The sequence below is a fragment of the Chrysemys picta genome, chromosome 6, assembly GCF_011386835.1.
Source record: "Chrysemys picta bellii isolate R12L10 chromosome 6, ASM1138683v2, whole genome shotgun sequence".
NCBI classification, from domain to species: Eukaryota; Metazoa; Chordata; order Testudines; family Emydidae; genus Chrysemys; species Chrysemys picta.
The window spans coordinates 125,612,943-125,632,076 of NC_088796.1; the positions used below are offsets into that span (position 1 = coordinate 125,612,943).

Consider the following 19,134-nt stretch of genomic DNA (forward strand, 5'->3'; position numbering starts at 1 on the left):
AAATTCTGTTTTAGTAAGTCAAGTTGTTATTAGCTGCACAGGCATGGTCATTTGTTAAATTATCTGATTCAATGTGACCAGTGTAATTCTGCATAAAGTTGTTGGATATGGTGTGCAAGCTTCATATATATGTAAAGAAATGTATATTATGCTAGCCATAATTTTTAAATTCTCAAAAATTTAAGTAGTACTCTTGACAACTCAATTTTCCCCTCCAAAGAAAAATAATAGCTCCAGTAGAGGGCACCAAACCACCAACTTTAGAAAGCAAGCATATAAACTAATAATAGATTCATTTTCTGCAGGTCTGGGGAAAGAAGAGACTAAAAGCCCAGTCATGCAAGCCCACATGAATGCTCTTCTAAAGCAGTCAAAACCAGCTTCACACCAGGGGCCTGAACCTGAGAGGTGCCAAACACAACAGCAGCATACAACTTTTAAAAGACATACGCTGGGCTGTATTTTGACAGTATTTGAAACAATTATGACCCAATCAAAATCCTCAGTAATCAGAGCTACAAACACTTGCTGTACCAAACAAAATTGTGAGGAATCCATTTCAATTCCAAGCCCATTGCATTCTAGTTGATTAACTGGTTGTGATTTCTGACACAGAAACAAGCATTATCATCATTAGCAGTTCAGTTCTCACCCGTTCTTGGGAAAATCCGTATTTTAACCATTTTCAAGATTGAAAAATCTGAGCTGCTCTCATTTCTATGCCACAGTAACAGTCCACCATCTGTTTTGTTTGTCAGGGTACCTCCCTCCCTCCTGAGCACTGATTGGCTAAATAATTAAGCTAAAAAGCTGATCATATAAGGATTGGTCCTCAGGTGAGTATTAAGTGATCCGAGGTTAAAAGAGTAATGGATACCTTACTTTAACACAATCCATTTCAAAGTAAATCCACCTGTCTTCTCTAGCTCATTTATGTCAGGCCAAGACTGAAAGGACACCAGGATATAGGTCACTGAATGCAACCCTAAAACATTCAGTAGTGCTCTCTCGTGCATGTGCTACACTCGTCTCAAGTGTTTGAGGGCAGACTTCGGGGCAGGGACTGTCTTATTATCTGTGTTTCCCCAGCAAAATAGGTCCCTGGGACTTCAGGCACCATCATAATACAAGTATTTACTCTCTACCACCTTGAGCCTCATACCCTACAATACAGGAAGCGTGTTAGTGTCAAGTACAGGCAAGTGGGTACATACTTCATTTACAAGTCAGAGGACAGCAAAAATAAGGAAACACACACCAAGACGCTCTAGCCTTATTTTAAAGAGATTTCTTCTAATAACTATTTACTTTGTAGCACAAAGTAAATGGTCTGGAGGTTCTCACACACCAGACTTCAGTGAATAGTTTGGGGTTTGTGAACAGGATCAAGGTGCTCTACCAAGATTTAAAATAAATGCTCATTCCATAAAATCCTCTTAATTGACACACCTATTACATATCTTCTCCCAATTAAGAGAAGATGCCATTTTTATAAAACTGAAAATCCTTAAAATATACTAATTAATAAAAACACAAGACAATCCATTTTAAATCATTCCATCAGAAAATCTAATAGCTCCCTGCAAAAAAGAAAAACCTTCAGGAAAACCTAATGAATACACCGGATAATAAGCATGGAGAGTGCCTTTAATAAAGGATTTTTCTGGAAAGCTTAAGGGAGGTCAGCCATGGATTTAAATGTGGTGATTGGAGTTAATGGTCTGCATTTACAGCCACAACTGAACCTTAAGCTATCAGAAAACTGGAGTTTAGACTGGGTAATCATTTAACCACTTTATACTGGCTGAACAAGTCCCTTTTTAGAACTTTAGGGTATGACTACACTGCCATTAAAAAAAAAAGAAAACTATGCCACCATGTCTCAGAGCCTAGGTCAGCTGAGTGGGCTCATAGGGCTATAAATCTACAGTGCAGATGTTTGAGATCAGGCTAGAGCCCAGCCTCTGAGACCTTGTAAGGAGGGAGGGTCTCAGAGCCTGGGGTCCAGCCTGACCCTGAACATCTACACTGCAATTTCATAGCCCCGCAGCCCCAGTCTGAGCCAGCTGACCCAGACCAGCCACCACCATGTTACAGATCTTTTATTGCTGTGTAAACATACCCTTAGCTAGTACTATTCCAATTAAGCAGAAATAATTGTTCATTAACACTGAGCTAAACTGACTCCCCTGAAATGTCTCAGGGATAGCCTGTCATCTGTACTGTCATGTGAATAAAGTCCAACAAGCTATACCCTAAAAAGATGAACAAACCTATCCCAGTTTCTCCAGTATTTGAGTTTCCGTCCAATTTAAGCCCTGGGTCTCCGCATCTGAAAAAATTTACAAATAGTATTCTAAAATCGGTCTTAAGTTCTCTTCACTAAAAGGGAAAAGAGGGCAGGAGAGGATATTCAAAATGTTTAAATCTCCACACACAACCCTTAACATCAACATACATCTCTTACCACATCATAGAAAGGCTGGAAAGTGAAGTCCCAGGCCCCCTCTGAACACTTTAATTAATGTGCCTTCACATGCACATAAAGAGAGAGAAGTATTTTTCAAGTGTGGCGGAAACTTTAAGAATATTCTCCCATAAAACACAATTAATTTTGAATCTGGTACAAAAGCAGACCACACTTGTTGCCTGAAGAAGCGTGTTTAAAACTAGAACAAAGATGCTTTTCACAATTACTTTAGGGAGGACTAAAGTGCCTGAGGCAGATTATTGATTTCTTCCTAGTACTGTGTATTAGATGAAATTCACACTATAGGGGCACTCTATTGACATAAACGTACTTTCTCTATTTCCTAATGAGACCAGAAATAACTTGCATAGCAGCACAACTCTTATCATACACTTAAGAGGCAAGCGGAAGGTGGGAATATGAAAACATCTGGAAAATAAATTTGTATTCAAAGCTTTAGACCTTAAGAGTGTTCTTCACTCTTGGGACTCTCTCAGTTCTTCACTCAATATTGCAGGATTTTCTTTTTTTTAGAGAGACACCATCATTAACTTACACACATTTCTTGTTTGATGGACAGCAGAATAAAATCATTAAGATAATAGATAGAAACTAATATCTCAACAGCACTACTGTTACACGATGGTTGGCCAAGATTTTAGAAAACTGGTAAAGTTAGGCTCGTAGGCTAGTATTTTAAGGGGCCTCAGGAAGTTGGGTGCCTAAGCTCCTTTAGATATCCCAAGCAAGAGCCCATAATTAGACAGCTCATAAGTGGCCTGATTTGTTATGGGTGCTGAGAACCCAACAGCTCCTGTTGACTTCAATAAATGTTGTAGTAAAATGGCTAAATAGTCACTGCCATGTAACTAGGTCTTAATATGGCTTCCTGAGTAACTGCTTCCATGCCATGTTTCAGACTAGCCCAATTTGAAATATTGGCAATATTTACTATTTTAGACAAGTTAAAACATCCAACTTACATAAGAACATAATTTCCAAACTGGGTCAGACCAAAGGTCCATCTAGCCCAGTATCCTGTCTTCTGGCCAAGGCCAGGTGCTTCAGAGGGAATAAACAGAACAGGCAATCATCAAGTGATCCATCCCCTGTAGCTCATTCCCAGCTTCTGGCAAACAGAGGCTAGGGACACTTCAGAGCATGGTTTTGCATCCCTGCCCATCTTGGCTAATAGCCACTGATGGACCCATCCTCCATGAGTTTATCTAGCACACTTCATGCTACTCTATGTTCTGTTGCCAATTCAGAAACAGTCAAACATCAGAAACCCTAGGGAGGTATATTTTTATTGGATTCTTTCAACAGCTGAACCAATGTAACTTTTATTAAGTAAAAGAAAATACGTATAAAACAGGCCTGATCTTCAGCCACAGGCTATTTGCAATGGTTAAGGTATTAAACCCTTAAACATAGGGTTAAAAAAAAACTGAGAAGACCTTAGTAGTAACATCAGCAGTCAGGTAAGACAAAACAAAGAACAAAACAGATGGTAGGAGCACATTACTTCTCTGTAAATCTCCTGAGAGACTCACTGTATGATCAGATACATAGATTTTATTAAATTTGTATCTACCACTAAGTCAACTCCAGGTTTTACTCAATACTGTGGCTTAGCATGCTCAAGGGGCCAGATCTAGTGCAGGCTGCATTTACATCTACTTTGAATAGACTTTTCTGATTCTTAGGTTAAGGGGATATTTTAGTTTACTCCTGTGATCCTGGCAGTTAAGACTGTTTAAAGAAAGTCATAATTAGGTTTACTGACGTTCAACATGACAGAGAAATAAAAGTGACATGGTGATGAACAAATAAACGGTCATGACAGAACATGAATGGGCTGGACAAGTTTTGTAGAAAGAATTTATTTGTAGATTGAGAAAAGACAATATTCGAATTCTTGGCTAGACACTTGACCCAAGTACTTCCGATGTCTTCACCGCAAAATATGGTGTGTTAACTATCAACATTTATAAAACACACACTTTTTTCCCCACTGAGGATTATAGATTCTAGGACTGGAAGGGACCTCGAGAGGTCATCGAGTCCAGTCCCCTGCCCGCATGGCAGGACCAAATACTGTCTAGACCATCCCTGATAGACATTTATCCCTGATAGACATTTATCTAGATAAGGATATAGCCTTAAATGCTACAGTTACAGACACTCTATTAAACTGAGCACAACTCCTCACAATAAGGCACTCTATTAGGCACTGCGTCTTTAACATACATGTGTTTTAAAGCAGCAGCTGCTATGGTGACAGAACACTTTTAATAATTCCTCCGACCAATCTGCAGGGGGGAGAGATTTCTATTTCCTCCACGCACTGCAGCAAGAGCTTGAAACTTCCTGGCAGCATAAAACCAATCCAGCTTTGGGCAAGTTTTGGAGCTAAATTAAGATGGTCAAATCACTGGTGGAAAATTACCAGTACAGCTTGCTCCCAGTTTGCTGCCAAAAGCCTCTATAATTCTGTCAGCACTGTGTCTTATTCCAGCCAAACCACGGCTCCAAATAAGAAACAAAATGTGTAACTGATTTATCAAAATAGGCTTTGTACTAGGCTAAGGTGCAGTAGATTGGGAACCTGGAAATCATGTGTTCAAATTCAACATTTACCCACTTGTGATTGTCCTATCTACTTCACTACTAATTGAACAAGGCCTCCTATCCCACTGAGAGGTTATACAGCTGGGAATAGAACAGCTCTCTAATATGACAGACCTAAGTCCCAGTCATTTCAGATACAATGGGTATGTCTACACAGTGCTGTGGAGCAAGCAGGAGCAGGAGCAGGCCTCCCGGCCCACGTTGACAGACTCTGTCGCACAGCTCGCTCTAGTGCGCTAAAAATAACTGTAGAGTCAGCACTTTGAAGTCACAGCTCAGGCTCTGAAAGCCAGAGAGTAGGGTGGGCTTCGGCATCTGGAGCACTGCTTCAGAGCTCTGTCTAGAGAGCTATTTTCAGAGCACTAGCACAAGCCCCTCTAGTCCGAGTCTGCCAACCTGAGCTGGGAGGCTCACTCTGGAACTCTGTGTAGACATACCCAATGTCCCTATGAAAAAAAAGTTGGTCCAACTTTAATTATCTGCTATGCTGTTTAAAATGGGGCTATTCCGGCATATAAAACCTACTGTTATGGTATATTATGCAGCAGCATCTCCTAGTGGGTGATGCACAAATGGTAACAGGTTACTCCTTCTGCCAGCATTTGTAATTCATATCTTAGCACAGGTGCTAGTAATCTGTGCGGCAATGTTGGAAGCCCAGAGTTCCAACTCTGCTGCTTCAAGAGGGTTATTTGCAAATAATTCTATTTGTTTTACCTTTAACACACACACACACACACACACACACACACACACACTCTAGTAAATTACATATAGAAAGTGACAAAAAAGTTAAGGATAGAAATATCAAATACGTTAGGACAACTAGAATAAAGCTTACTTGTTTAACTTCAATTCACTAACCACCAGCCCTCCACCACTTGCTATAAATTATGAGAGTCTGTAATTACATGAGCACATGCTATTTTTTCCACAGGACCCCTGCTTCATTCAGTGGACAGGATGGATGGTGCTCAGGGAATAAATCAGGGTTGTGTAGGGAAGCAGGCTGTTGTCTGTTGAACTTCTGTCTCATTTGTTGAAACGTGTGTAGCGAATGAGACAAGGGACTGCAGCAAGAGAAAGGATGGTCAGAGGGTTAAAGCAAATTGAATACCTACTCCTGGGGGAATTCTGCGCCAAAAAAATTAAAAATTCACCAAAAAAATAAAGATTTCTATGCACAATATTTTAAAATTCTACATATTTTATTTTTCAAAACACAATATAATCACTCTGGTTTCAATTATTTTGGTAATTTATTTAAACTACAATACAATGGATGAAGAATGGGAAGCAATGGAGGAAATTCCCAAACCCCCTTGCCAAATAGTAATATAGCTAGGTTTGACCCTTTATTTCTAGTTATTAGTCAACAAATATATGCAGCCATATGCTCAGTGCTACATCATAGGTAACTGAAGAGCAAGTGAGGGCTGGGGAATAAAATGCACAATTTATATTGGTTACTGACCATCTCCAGAAAGATCAGTAGCAAATAGTTCATGGAGCACATTTTAATAGGAAATTTTTTCAGTCCAAAAATTTAGACCAGTTCTAATCATGAAAGCACTATAAGCATTTATAAGGCCATACTGTCCTTTACACGCCTCTGGCAATGTGAACGAGCCTTAAAACTTTTACACCTATTTTATACTCCTGGGGGAATTCACAAAGACAATGGGAAGAATTCACTAAGCAGGCAGAGCAGATGGGACAGAGCCTGCCCCATGCCTACCTCTTCAGAAACACCCTGAGGCCCTGCTCCTCCACACTGAGTGTGCTGCAATAGCGAGAGAGAGGGACAGAGTGTCTCTCTCTCGCACGACTGCCCAGCCCTCTTCCCACCCCCCACCTCTGGCAGTGATTTACATCTCTGCCGGCTGCTCCAGGTACCCAAGCCAACCTGCCTGTGCTGCCAGGGAGGGGCACATGACCACTCTTGCAGCTTCCCTTTGCTTTCCCATCAGAAGTCATTTTTTGCGGGGAAGCAAAGAAATCTGCAGGGGACATGAATTCTGCGCACGCGCAGTAACGCAAAATTCCCCCAGGAATAGAATACCACTCAGAACAATTGGGTCCTATCCCAGTTTCTCCCATAGCCCTTTTACATGATGCTGGGCAATGCACTTTAGCTTTGTTTCAGTTTCCCCACCAGTAAAGTGCTATGAAAATATATGTTAAGTGTCATAGTTTCAGGGCAAATGAACCTGTTTTCCCCTGGCATGGCCCAGCAAGGCACTCACTTAAGGCTTCCAGCTCCCACCAGTTGCTTCTCTTGGATGCAGACAAGTGTCTCTCATCCTTCTAACCAGGGATTTTCAGATTGCACAATTCCCTGCTTTACACTGTGATATCCCAAGCAAGGAAGACTGCCTAAAACAGGCCAGCACCTGCGTTTTACTTTCTCTCCTAAGGCTATGACCAGTGTATTGCCTAGTTATAAATTACCACACAGCTCCTCTGAGTAAGCACATTTATTCTTAAGGTAAAAGCATGACAGAGAAAACATTAAAAAAAACCCACCACAATAAATTCCTATACATATACTAAAAAGCTTACCAGAAGTGACCCCCAACCCCAGCCTAGGACTCAGGTAGGTTTTAGTCCTTCAAAACTCACAGCTGGGTCTTCCCCAAGGTTACGAGTTCATACTCAATTTAGATCCAGAACAAGAACAAAGGTTGGGCAGATCAGCTGTTTCTTTATACAGCTTGGGCCTTTGATCTTGGCCTTCTGTAACAGATTATCTGCAGACAAAGACCCTCTCCTCAGGGCACAGATTTTAAAAGCTGGGTTTTTTTCATAACTGGAGTTGGACAATTTGCATTATTCTCTCCCAAGAGATTCCCCAGGAAACCCACTTATTGTCCCAAAATTCCATATTCATCTGAGACATTTTCAATACAGTCTTCTGAACTCTCAGGTCTTCCTTCGGTCACATCTCCCCACTATTGACATTACATGCAATCCTGGCCCACAATAATACATAAACTTAATGCTATATGGTCTTTCAAGATAACTGCTGGAAATTGCCCTATCGGTCACATAAAGAACTTTGAAAAATGGATCCCTGAGACCTCAAGTTTGGCAACCAATCATTAGGCACACAAGATTAGTGGAGACTTGCAAGTTTTGGTCTGAGGGCCTCAGTTCCCAGTATATGAAAGCCCTCCATATCTAGAAGTGTGCTGAGGGAATCCCATGAAAAAAAAAAAAAAAACAGTATGTAACCACCGCGCTACCAATGCATTTTATGACAAGTTGCATGATATTTGGTGTTTCTTAAGCCCCAGATCCTGGAATCCTGCAACTACATGGAGGTTTTCAGCTTTCATTTAAAGTTTCTAGCCCTCAGGTTTGCAGAGAAAAGCTTAAACACATTACCCAATTGTACCTTAAAAACCTCAAAACCCAAACGCAAATAAGAGCCCAAAACTTTTTTCAGCCAATCTCATGATTTTTTCCAATCTTGGGATCGGCAATATTGCAGTCATGTAGCTGAAGCCTATAATGCATAAGCAGGAAGCCAAATTATGTATAATCAAAATTATTTCAAACATTTAACTTTTCTGGGCTTGACTTTGCAAGATTCAAAACTTTAACCTAAGTTTTCTGTACATAAAAGACCTTGGTAACAAGTGTTATTGTCAAGTAACAGCTTTTCCCAACGATGAAGTAAACAAGTGTTTGGTTTACAGTGACCGAGGAAGGCAGAAAGAGTAAATGGGAATCATGAAACCCTAAGAACTCGACTCATTTACAAGTGTGCTTAGGTATAACTAATACATTATTTCATTTGATCTAGTGCAGTATTGAAGTTACAGCCTAGGGTGATAATGAACATTTACAAGAAAGGAAGTATTAGGCTGCTTATACTTGAATTTGTGACAACCATGTAGTAAGCCACAGAATCATGAAATTTGTGGTAAGACCTTCCATCTGAGGCTCTCAAAGCATCTTACAAACATAAAAAAACCTGTTACATCACCCATGCGATAGGCTAGTATTACCCCTATTTTAAAAGGTGATGCAGAGCAACTTGTTCAAGGTTACACAGAAAATCTGTGGCAAATCCAGGAGTAAGAGCCATGTCTCCTGTCTCCTTGTTCCATATCTTTAGTTCAAGACCATCCTTCCTTCTCATGGAATCAACTGTAGATTGACATATGAAAGCATACTATTTCATATCTTTGACCTTCTCATCTGCACAATGCCCACTAAACCACTCAAAGCAGGGCTACTTCGAACTCCAAATTTAGAAGGAATTTGCCAATCGTCCTTTTTCTTTAAAGTGTCTACCATAAAAGTGATGTCTTTCACAAATATGGGTCCAAAAAAAAAAAAAAAAAGCAGCCTTAAAAATCACAGATAGGATTTGCAAAGAAACCTAAGGGAGTTTGGCACCCTCCTATTATCAAATTTAAATGGTATTTGGGTATTAAATCCCTTAGGCTCCTTTGGAAATCTCAACCTACAGAGGTCACAGGTCTGATGGCCAAGATTTACATTATTCAATCCTGCACCAGTGACCAATTTAAGATCTATTACCTCAACATCTAGAAACATTCATCACTGGAAACCTGAATTTCATAGCTTTCCAGTTAAATACAGCACTGACTTCCAACTCTGGTAAGTCACTAGACATCAGACCTTAGGACCATGCAATCTTGGATGGGGGGGGCAGGGAGAGAGGTATTTTAGGAGGGTCTTCTAAATCTATTTAAAGTCTATCCTACTACTAAGTTCGTCCTCCCTCTGCATGTATAGTTGTGTTCATAGTACAAGAGCCATCTGGCTCTTCAGGAAGACGGATTTTAAGAGTATCTTTAAAAAAAAAAAAACACCTCTACAAAACTTAAGTGAAGCACGACTTCACAGTCCGATGGTTTAAGAGTTGCATAGTCTTTTGGAATGACCGTATTTCATTTCAGCCCATTTGATTCTGAAATTAGGTGGAACAAGCGGAAAGTCAGACATAAGTTATTTCAGCTCCCTTCACCAAGGTAGTACGATTGTCATTTATTAGTGAGGTTGGCAACCTAAAATCTTGTTCTCTGCTACTCTGATAACCAAATAGGAGAAACTGCCTTACATGATTTCGCACTGAGCTCAGCAAGGTGACCACCTGCTCATTCTAATGTGGACCTCCCCAGAGCCATTCATGCCTTTGTCACCTTCGCACTGAATCACAGCAATTTGCTTTTGTGGCTACAGAGCCAATGTAGTTTTTATACATTTTCACAAAATGCACACTTAAATCTTAGAAATATATTTCAGCTTGCCAATATGGTATAAACTTGTGGCGTGTGATTTTCAAGAACCATATATTTATGTTTGTGGGTTATAACTTGACACACAAGACTATAATATTTGCTGTCTAAAATGCAATGTCAATTCTACCACATGTGCAAACTGGCTATGACAAGTTAACACAACTCTCCAAAGCAGTTAGAGACCACTTAATATATACATGGAGATATACCTAACTCATAGAACTGGAAGGGACCCAGAAAGGTCATTGAGTCCAGCACCCTGCCTTGCCTTCACTAGCAGGACCAAGTACTGATTTTTGCCCCAGATCCCTAAGTGGCCCCCTCAAGGATTGAACTCACAACCCTGGGTTTAGGCCAATGCTCAAACCACTAAGCTATCCCTCCCCCCAACTTCTGAAGTTATGTTACTTTCCACAAGTGATATCAGCAGCTTTTCACAGTTTAATTGGTCAGAACATAGCTAGCTGGTTGTAAATAAATGTATACTCTCAGTATAAAGTGGAGTCAAACTTACTTGCTTTTACAAGTTGCTCATTAGTACACAACTCCTTCACTGAAAGACACAATGTTACTCAGTCTTACCACTACAGAGTCATGATCTACTTATTTCTCACTTCTCCATTCTTATTTTCTTCTGTTTTATTTTTGGCAATTCTATCAGTGTTCATAGGCCCACCCCCCTGCAAATGATTAAGAATAGTTTACAGCGCACCATTATTACCCTTTACACACAAAAAGGCATCCCCAGACAAGTTAGTCAGTAAACCATGGAGTGCAATCAGCACCCCTCTTACATGTTTTGTAAAACAGTAACACCTTCAAGAATTTATGTTCTAAAGAAACTAACGATAAATTTTGAGAACAAAGAGCAGCATTAGAACAGTTTTACTGTTCACAGGGCTCACGAGGATGGAATCATAGTCCCATCATACACAACACTAATACAATAAGCTTTGAATGGTATGATGGAAAGACCTCCAGCAGGGGACCTCAAAGGGCCTGATACACCCTGTCACAGCCCCTTAGTCACGTCTTTTCTAAACTCAACAGTGCCAAGTTTTTTAATCTCTCTTCACACGGAAGCTGTTCCATATCCTTGATCATTTCTGTTGCCCTTCTCTGTACCTTTTCCATTTCTAATGTATCTTCTGAGATGGGAGACCAGAACAGCCTGTGGTATCCAAGGTGTGAGCAGATTTATATAGCGGCATGATGATATTTACTGTCTTATTATCCATCCCTTTTCCTAAGGATCCTAACATTCTTAGCTTTTTTGACTGCTGCTTCACATTGAGCAGATGTTTTCAGATAACTGTTCATGATGACTTAAAGATCTTTTTCTTGAGTGCTAACAGCTAATCTAGACCCATAATTTATTTTGTTGAAGCTAATGCCTCAAACTTTTCTAAACCTGTAGTAATCCTATCTTTTTTTTTTTTTTATTAACCAATCCCATTGTATTCTTCTCTAAATACAGTCTAGTTCATTAATAAGTGAACAAAATCACTGATGGAGGCATCAGGGTTTTGGGGGGGGGGATATTCATTTTCATATGCTATCCCAAATTAGGTATTCTAGCACAAGTTACAGAAAGAATTTTTAATATACTAGGAGAAAACATTACAATGGATTTTTTGTTGGGAATTAAAAGCCACAAATTACCAGTTATTAAAAAGGCACTTGGATTCAATTTAGATCACACCCTTGTGTAAAAACATGCATCAAAAGGAGATGAAGATTCTTAACTTCCAGTTATTAAAGAACCCTCATACTTACGTCATGGAGGACAAAGTCCCTTCAAAATCATCAAGACATCAACGGAAGGCAATGCTGTGGTGCGACACCAATCACCACTAGCTGCTAAAAGCAGAACGGTGCTGGAATTTAATCGATTGCACCTATTTTATTTGTAACTTCTCATTTTTACTGGGATGTTATAAGTTTTATTAAACAAAGCCTGAATTAGAGTATTATTGTCATTCAACTTTAACTAAACTTCTAACTGAAAATCTGAATATCTGTATATTTGTGCTGCCGAAAGTCTCAAACAATGATCAAAGTCTTCACGTTCCTTGATCTTTTTGACCCAGGGACAACTGTCTCCTATTAGTTGGTAAATCAGAAGGTGAAAAACGTAATTATGCTGAAATGCTCCATAAAAATCCTTGTAACTGCAAGAAAATCCCTCCCTCCCCCCCCCCCATCCCTTCCTAGCTTTAATATTTAGACATTTGAGTCCAGGGATAACTTCACTTCATGCAAGTCTGAATGAAGGTATCCAAGAGCCTTACAGAGGGCTCCTTTGGTCAGCAGCTCTTGAAACCCACAGGATGGTGCCTGCAACAACATACAGAAGTACTATGCTCTCATCTTGCCATCTACTCTCCCCAGCATTTTGCTTTCAGAGATAAACTCAAGCAGCCACGAGAATATAGATTGTGCAGTTTGTTGACCTCATTTAACATCTATATCTGGGAGCTGGGAAAGCTGCAGTTCAGGTTCCTGTGATTTAACTATCCTGGTCCTCCAACCATGCTGTCGAGCTCCAACAAAAAAGGAAGGTTCAGAACATGAGGTTCTGCTTTGTTTACTTACACAACTTTTTTTTTTTTAAACTCAAGATTATCTTTAATCATGAAAGTATTAGCAGGCCCCCAACAATTGATTTTCAGTTCGTCTTTAACCATTCTCTACATTTAAGTCTTATACAGTTTCATACATTTCCTAAACTTTAAAGAACTATGCAGCTAAAGAGGCAAAACAGATTAATTATTAGATTGTAAGCACTGAGGCAGGAACTCTCTTACTATATGAATGCCCAGTTTCTAATAATGGGACTTTCTTCTCAACTGGGGCTTCTGGTACTGCTGCAGATATAGCCAAAACAGAATTACAGAATGTGCATTTAAATGTGGTATTGGACCCAAGATACAAAACTTTCTCTTTGTCCAACAGAAATTAAACTTTCCAGAGACAATAGGCAAATTGCAAGTTTCTTTTCTTTATGTAATTAGATCCAGAGATGCGTGACAATGAGTACTTCAGCCTGTTTGCAGCTCAGGGGCGGAACCAGACCTGTCAGCCACTGGAAGCAGGAGAATGTCCCACACTCCAAAGCTCCCTCCAGTTGCCATCTAGCACCTCTCTTCTCCACAATAAAAGGCTGAACATCGCAAACAGCTTAGATTCATCAGCAGAAAACTAGTCACTTGTTTTACTTGGCTACTGAGTAAGAAGTTTGAAAATGTATCCAGAGTAACAATTCTTCATATAAGGACTTTCTACTTTGCTAATACAGAAAGATTTTGCGTTCCTAGGAAAGGAGACTATAAAATTCAGCGAGTAACAGACTTCTTTCAGCCTATGCATAGTCTCTAATTTCCAATAAAGTTTAGAAGTCAAATTTAATTACAAGAAAGCATTTAAACACTGCCCATAAATTCAGAAGTCAAGCTATTCATTAAACATTACCAAGTCTGCAGAAATACCGTATGCTTAGAAACTATAACATAGCTACAGGTTAATCTAGATAGAGTAGAAGTTTATAATCTTAATTTACTTTGTCACTGTCATAACATTAGTCTTAATAGAATTCCCCTTTGTCAACTAAAATGAAAGTTTCACAGTAACGGTTTCCAAGAAATCATGGTCAATGTGAACATAAGACACTTCAATCAATTTAAACACCTTCAGTTGAAAACATATTGGTTTTACCTTCCGATAAGTGTACAACAGGTTGCCATCTGAAGTTACTATTTATTGCACATATAGCAAGAAAATGTTCTTATCGCTATTAGTCAAATCAGAACACAGAAGAGCACACACAGCACTGAGCAGTCTAGTATGAAATGTAACTTTCACTCATCTGTTGGGCTTGCCTTGTTTCAAAACAGATATAGTTAAAGCAGAACAACCAGCTAGGCCCAGTCTACACAGATTTTGTCAGCATAACCCATGTATGTTAGCATGCAGGGAGGAGGGGGAAAAAAAGCATACCCACATTTGTAACAAGCCTAGCCATGCAAGCAAAAGATCTCGTGTAGATGCAGTTATGCTGGAAAAGAGTTATTTTGCCGGAATAGCTGATTTTGTTCCGAGAGCTAGTATAAGCTACCCTCTTGCCAGTATAAACTCCATCTCCCCTGGGAGATTTTTTCCAGTATAGCTATATGGGCAATCTCTTCCTTGTGTAGACAGTTATACTGATAAGAGTGCTTATACTGGCATAGCTTATTCAATCCAATTATGGAAATAAGCTAGACTAATATAAGCACCATCATATGGGAATAAATGTGTGAATTAAAAAAAAACAATATCAGGGTAAGAAAAGATAATAATAATCACACCTTAACCAAAAATGTTAATTTGTACAAAAAACTGTTTACCTTGTTTTCTGACCTCCAAGGTCTGGTATACACTTAAAATTTGGACTGACATGGCTATGGCATTCATGGGCATGAAAAATCCACACATCCTGAATGCCATAGCTATTCCAATCCAACCCCCATTGTAGACGCAGCTAGGCCAACAGAAGAATGCTTCTGTCGACCTAGCTACCATTGCTCGGGGAGGTGGTGTTCCTACAGTGACTGAAAAACCCTTTACAATTTAAAGGACAGCTGCTTCTACACTATGAGATTATACTGGCATAGTTATGGCACCATAACTATGCTGCTGTAGTCCCACGGCATAGAAACGACCTAAACTACAAATCGCATTTACACCCACTGCATTAAGTTGTTTTAATTCACATAATTGGCGGTTTACCTCATATTAGCGTCCTAGAATAAACAGGGCAACTTGTAGTTTTCACACATTAGCAAGTGAAAAACTGTAGGATGCCGCTAGTATTTATCTAAATCTGCTAATATATATAAAAATTACAAGCGGCCTTGTCCACACTAGAATTTTACCAGGTATTCATTATCATGAGATATATCTTTTTCCTCATGAAAAGAAAAGTCACAGGTTAACTTACACTAGATGATTTTGGCAATCAATTAACTCAAGGAAAGTACACTATCTAGTGTAGACAAGTCCCAAGCTTAGCACACTTCTAATGACATGTTAGGGAAATAATGTAACTACTTCTAGTTAATGACATTTTGTATACTGTTCTACAGCACTATAGATTTGGTGCAGTGGATTTGTCAAGTTAGTTTCTGGGGAAAATAGTAATAAGTAGTGTAAACTTTTGGTAAAGTGGGTTTAAAAAAAAAAAAACTGTTTTCTGAATTCTTTTTTTCACCCTGCTCTTCAAAACAACCCCCCAAAAAATCAAGACCTCCCTCTGCCTATCATTACTGATGTCACATCAAGAGGGAAAACCTAGAGCACAGCCTTTCAGTGGGTTGACCAATCAGTAAGCAGCCAACAGTTGCCTCCTGGGGATGAAGAATCCACAGTCAGTCTCTTGCATCATCAAACATTCTGGCCTCCAAAGGGTGTCAAAAGAAAATTAAATGAGTAGCTAATATGAAGAATTGAGCACAGATGATGTACTCAGAGCTGCTTGCCCCACATAGGTGGTGGGAAACTATATTGTACATCTATGCATCTGAAGAAGTGAGGTTTTTACTCACGAAAGCTTATGCCCAAATAAATCTGTTAGTCTTTAAGGTGCCACCAGACTCCTTGTTGTTTTTGTAGATACAGACTAACACGGCTACCCCCTGATATATTGTACATTGGCTATACAGCCCAAATATTTGAGAATCCATATTTCACACAAACTAACAGGCAACAAACCCTCACTGGCAGACACGTTTTGATAGCTCCCTGATGACTTAATTGTCACATACAAAGGTGGGTGATGCACACAGAAATGTGTGATCAAGGACAAGCTATAAGTACAGTTTCAGACCCTTTTGAAAATTTGGCCCAAACATTCCAGTTTCACTTCAAGTGTAACCCCAAGCATAGCTTATTTCACTAGTTTTTCCTCAGAGATGGCCAGATCAGGGGGAAACCATTGCAAAGTCTGCTTTGGAGAGAAATGTCAGCTTTCCAACCAGCTGTAGATCATAAGGCATAAAACCTAGGAACAGAGAGGGAGATATCTGAACTCTAAGGTTGCAAACCATTTTGGCAGAAGGTAAAGATGGCCAACAAACTAGAAAACCCCTTCATGCCCTGCTTCAGTTCACTTCAATCCAGAGCTCAGATGCTAGAAGACTAATAAAGCTTGCAGAATCTTGGTTTGGTAAGATTCTGTTTTCAAACAAAGCTTAGCACAATGGGGTCTAGATTCAGGCTTGTAGGCATTACCAGAATACAAATGAAGGGTATCTACAACTAAATATTAGCATATTGAGGACACTGCAGCCCAGAAAATCATATTTCTCTCACACATACATTGAACAAAAGAGAATGCTGCGGAATCCAACACTACCCTCAAAACGTTTGGGAGATAAGCAGCAAACCCAGTTAAGTGTTGCTCTGTTCTCTCCTACACGACCCAACAGGAGGATTAAGAGGACCTTGTGGTCAATGGTATAGAATTGCTGGCAGGCACAGTACAGTCAGCATGAACCCCTCTACTTCACTAGAAGTTCAATCAACAACGATATTACACTGTATTCTATACCAAAGTCTGAACACAAACTGACAAAGATTAAGAAAAATCTGCCGTTGCTGAGTTGACCCAATACCACCTTCTCAATAACTTTATGTAAAATCTACAGGGAGGTTAGAGACCATAGTAACTGTGAGGTTATTAAATTCCCAAAATGTTTGTTTCAGCAATAGTTTAACCACTGTACATTGCCCTTGTGAAAAAGATGAATTAACAGTTCACATCACCAATGGACTGATCTCCATTCTCATTTTAGCTATGAAAGTCATAGGTTCAACCTACCAAAGTTTCCCTAAAGTTCGCAAATACACCAAAAGCCCCTGTAAGTGCAACTGGGTAAAATCAAACCAATGGATTTTACTTCTCACTGAAGTCAAAACAGCCCATATCTGTTTGAACTTAACCTGTTAAATCGGACAATGCCTTACCAGTAGAACAGGTTTGAAAAACACTTATTTCTTCCCTCCTCCCACCCCCCCCCCGCTCACTCAATCAATCTGTTGTTACAGCCTTACAGAATTCATGTGTTTAGTAGTCTACACACATTTGTTTGTCCTCTGACTCAGGACGGGGGGGGGGGGGGGGGGGGCGAGGGGGGGGGAATTCTACTCCCTTAAAAAGAGATAATTTGAAATAACTTGAGTTTTGTAAAGCTACTAAAAAAATCCACCTCCAAATCTTCACTCACTAGAAAAACAGCCAGCATAGACTAAAGGTGAGGTTTTCAGTATTGAGTACCTACAGTTAAACGCTCAAATAAAAAAGAGCCTTATTTTCAGAGGTATTGTGCACACAGATCCCACTGACCACTAAAAAAAAAAAAATGACCTAAGTAAAGCCCTTTGAGTTTACTTGGGACAGTAATCTTACTTGGGAAACTAATAATCAGTTTCTAGACGATAAATATTACTTCACCTTCATTTTTGCAAGCGTTAGATGTGCATTACTGCAGTTATTTAAGATTTCTCATTAAGATACCCATTCATTAACTACAAAAGTAAATGGCACCACAGGACAACATTTGAAGTATCAGTTCAATGTACAGAAACTGCTTTGAGGGAATAACCTGCAATACTGCAGTCAGATTTCAATTACAATTCTAATGCATTATAAACTCAAAGCACCGTCACAAAACGTGAAATACTATTTTGATCACAACAATGCCATGAAATTTTTCAAATTTTACCATGAAATTCTTAACCTTAATTATGTCACCCAACTCCGTAAGCCAAAGTGCACTGCAGGCCTTCCACTATTATTTAAGCAACAACTGTGCTTTACATGGAGCAACAGGAAACCATCATTCATTTTAGACCTACAGATTGTTTAATGACAAGTACAGTATGCCCTCTCTTATTCTCGCAAGCACTAACACTTATTGTGAGCCCCATAGGCCATTTGTAGCCACTGATTTCTTGTGGTCCATGATACCACGCAGATACCAAGCATTGCAAAATTTAAAAACTCTCCTTGAAAAGACTGTAGGTTACAACTCCTGTGGGTCAAAACACCATTTTCACTCCCTGCCCCAGAAGTAGAATAATTGTAAAACCACCACAACCATTGTGTCTATTTATAAGGAACGCCTTTTTCATGGCAGGACAACATCACAGGTTGATTCTCTCTCCCCTACAGCGCTAAGGAGCACTGCAAAGATATCGATACACCTGTCAGCCTTCCACAGAAAGGAAAGAGCTACCAACAAAAAGAGCTACCTTTTTCCCCCACGGCCATGACCACATTCCATCCCCTGACACACACAAGGTGCACATTTTGGGCTGGTCTATGCTTAAAGCTATGGCACTATGTGAAAAATCCACATCCCAAGTGTCACAGCCATGCTGGCTGAACCCCCCGTGCAGATGCCGCTACACTGACTGATGAATACTTGCAATGGTGAAATCTTCATTTTTCATGTGACACTTGGGTATTAAACAGGAGCAACTGCTCTTCAATTAAGCTAATCTTGAAGAACAGCATGAAAGGCCTAAATTATTATGGCTGGGTATCAAGGTCAGTGGTGGTCTCAAAAAGTCTCAAACGCACAAATCTCAGTGTGGAACCCTGGCACTCGTGTAATTCAATGGCATATTTGATTTTGAAAATCTTTTAAAAATAGATTTTCCTCTATTTGTGATGAGCACAAATCTTTTTTTACCTTGCTGCTTAACTTCTGACAAGGT

The 19,134-nt window shown here is 39.6% G+C and overlaps 1 protein-coding gene across 4 annotated transcripts in view; it reads right to left on the reverse strand.

Moving 5' to 3' along the window:
* PCGF3 (polycomb group ring finger 3) overlaps window positions 1–19,134 on the reverse strand; it is an 82,062-nt gene that overhangs the window by 47,501 nt on the left and 15,427 nt on the right. Inside the window, exon 2 of one of the 4 annotated variants that reach the window (XM_042859139.2) lies at window positions 6,013–6,171. The exons of the other annotated variants lie outside the window; for them this stretch is intronic. The gene's annotated coding sequence lies outside the window, so the exon portion shown is untranslated. The remainder of the gene's footprint in view (window positions 1–6,012; window positions 6,172–19,134) is intronic. 4 annotated transcript variants of the gene reach the window in all.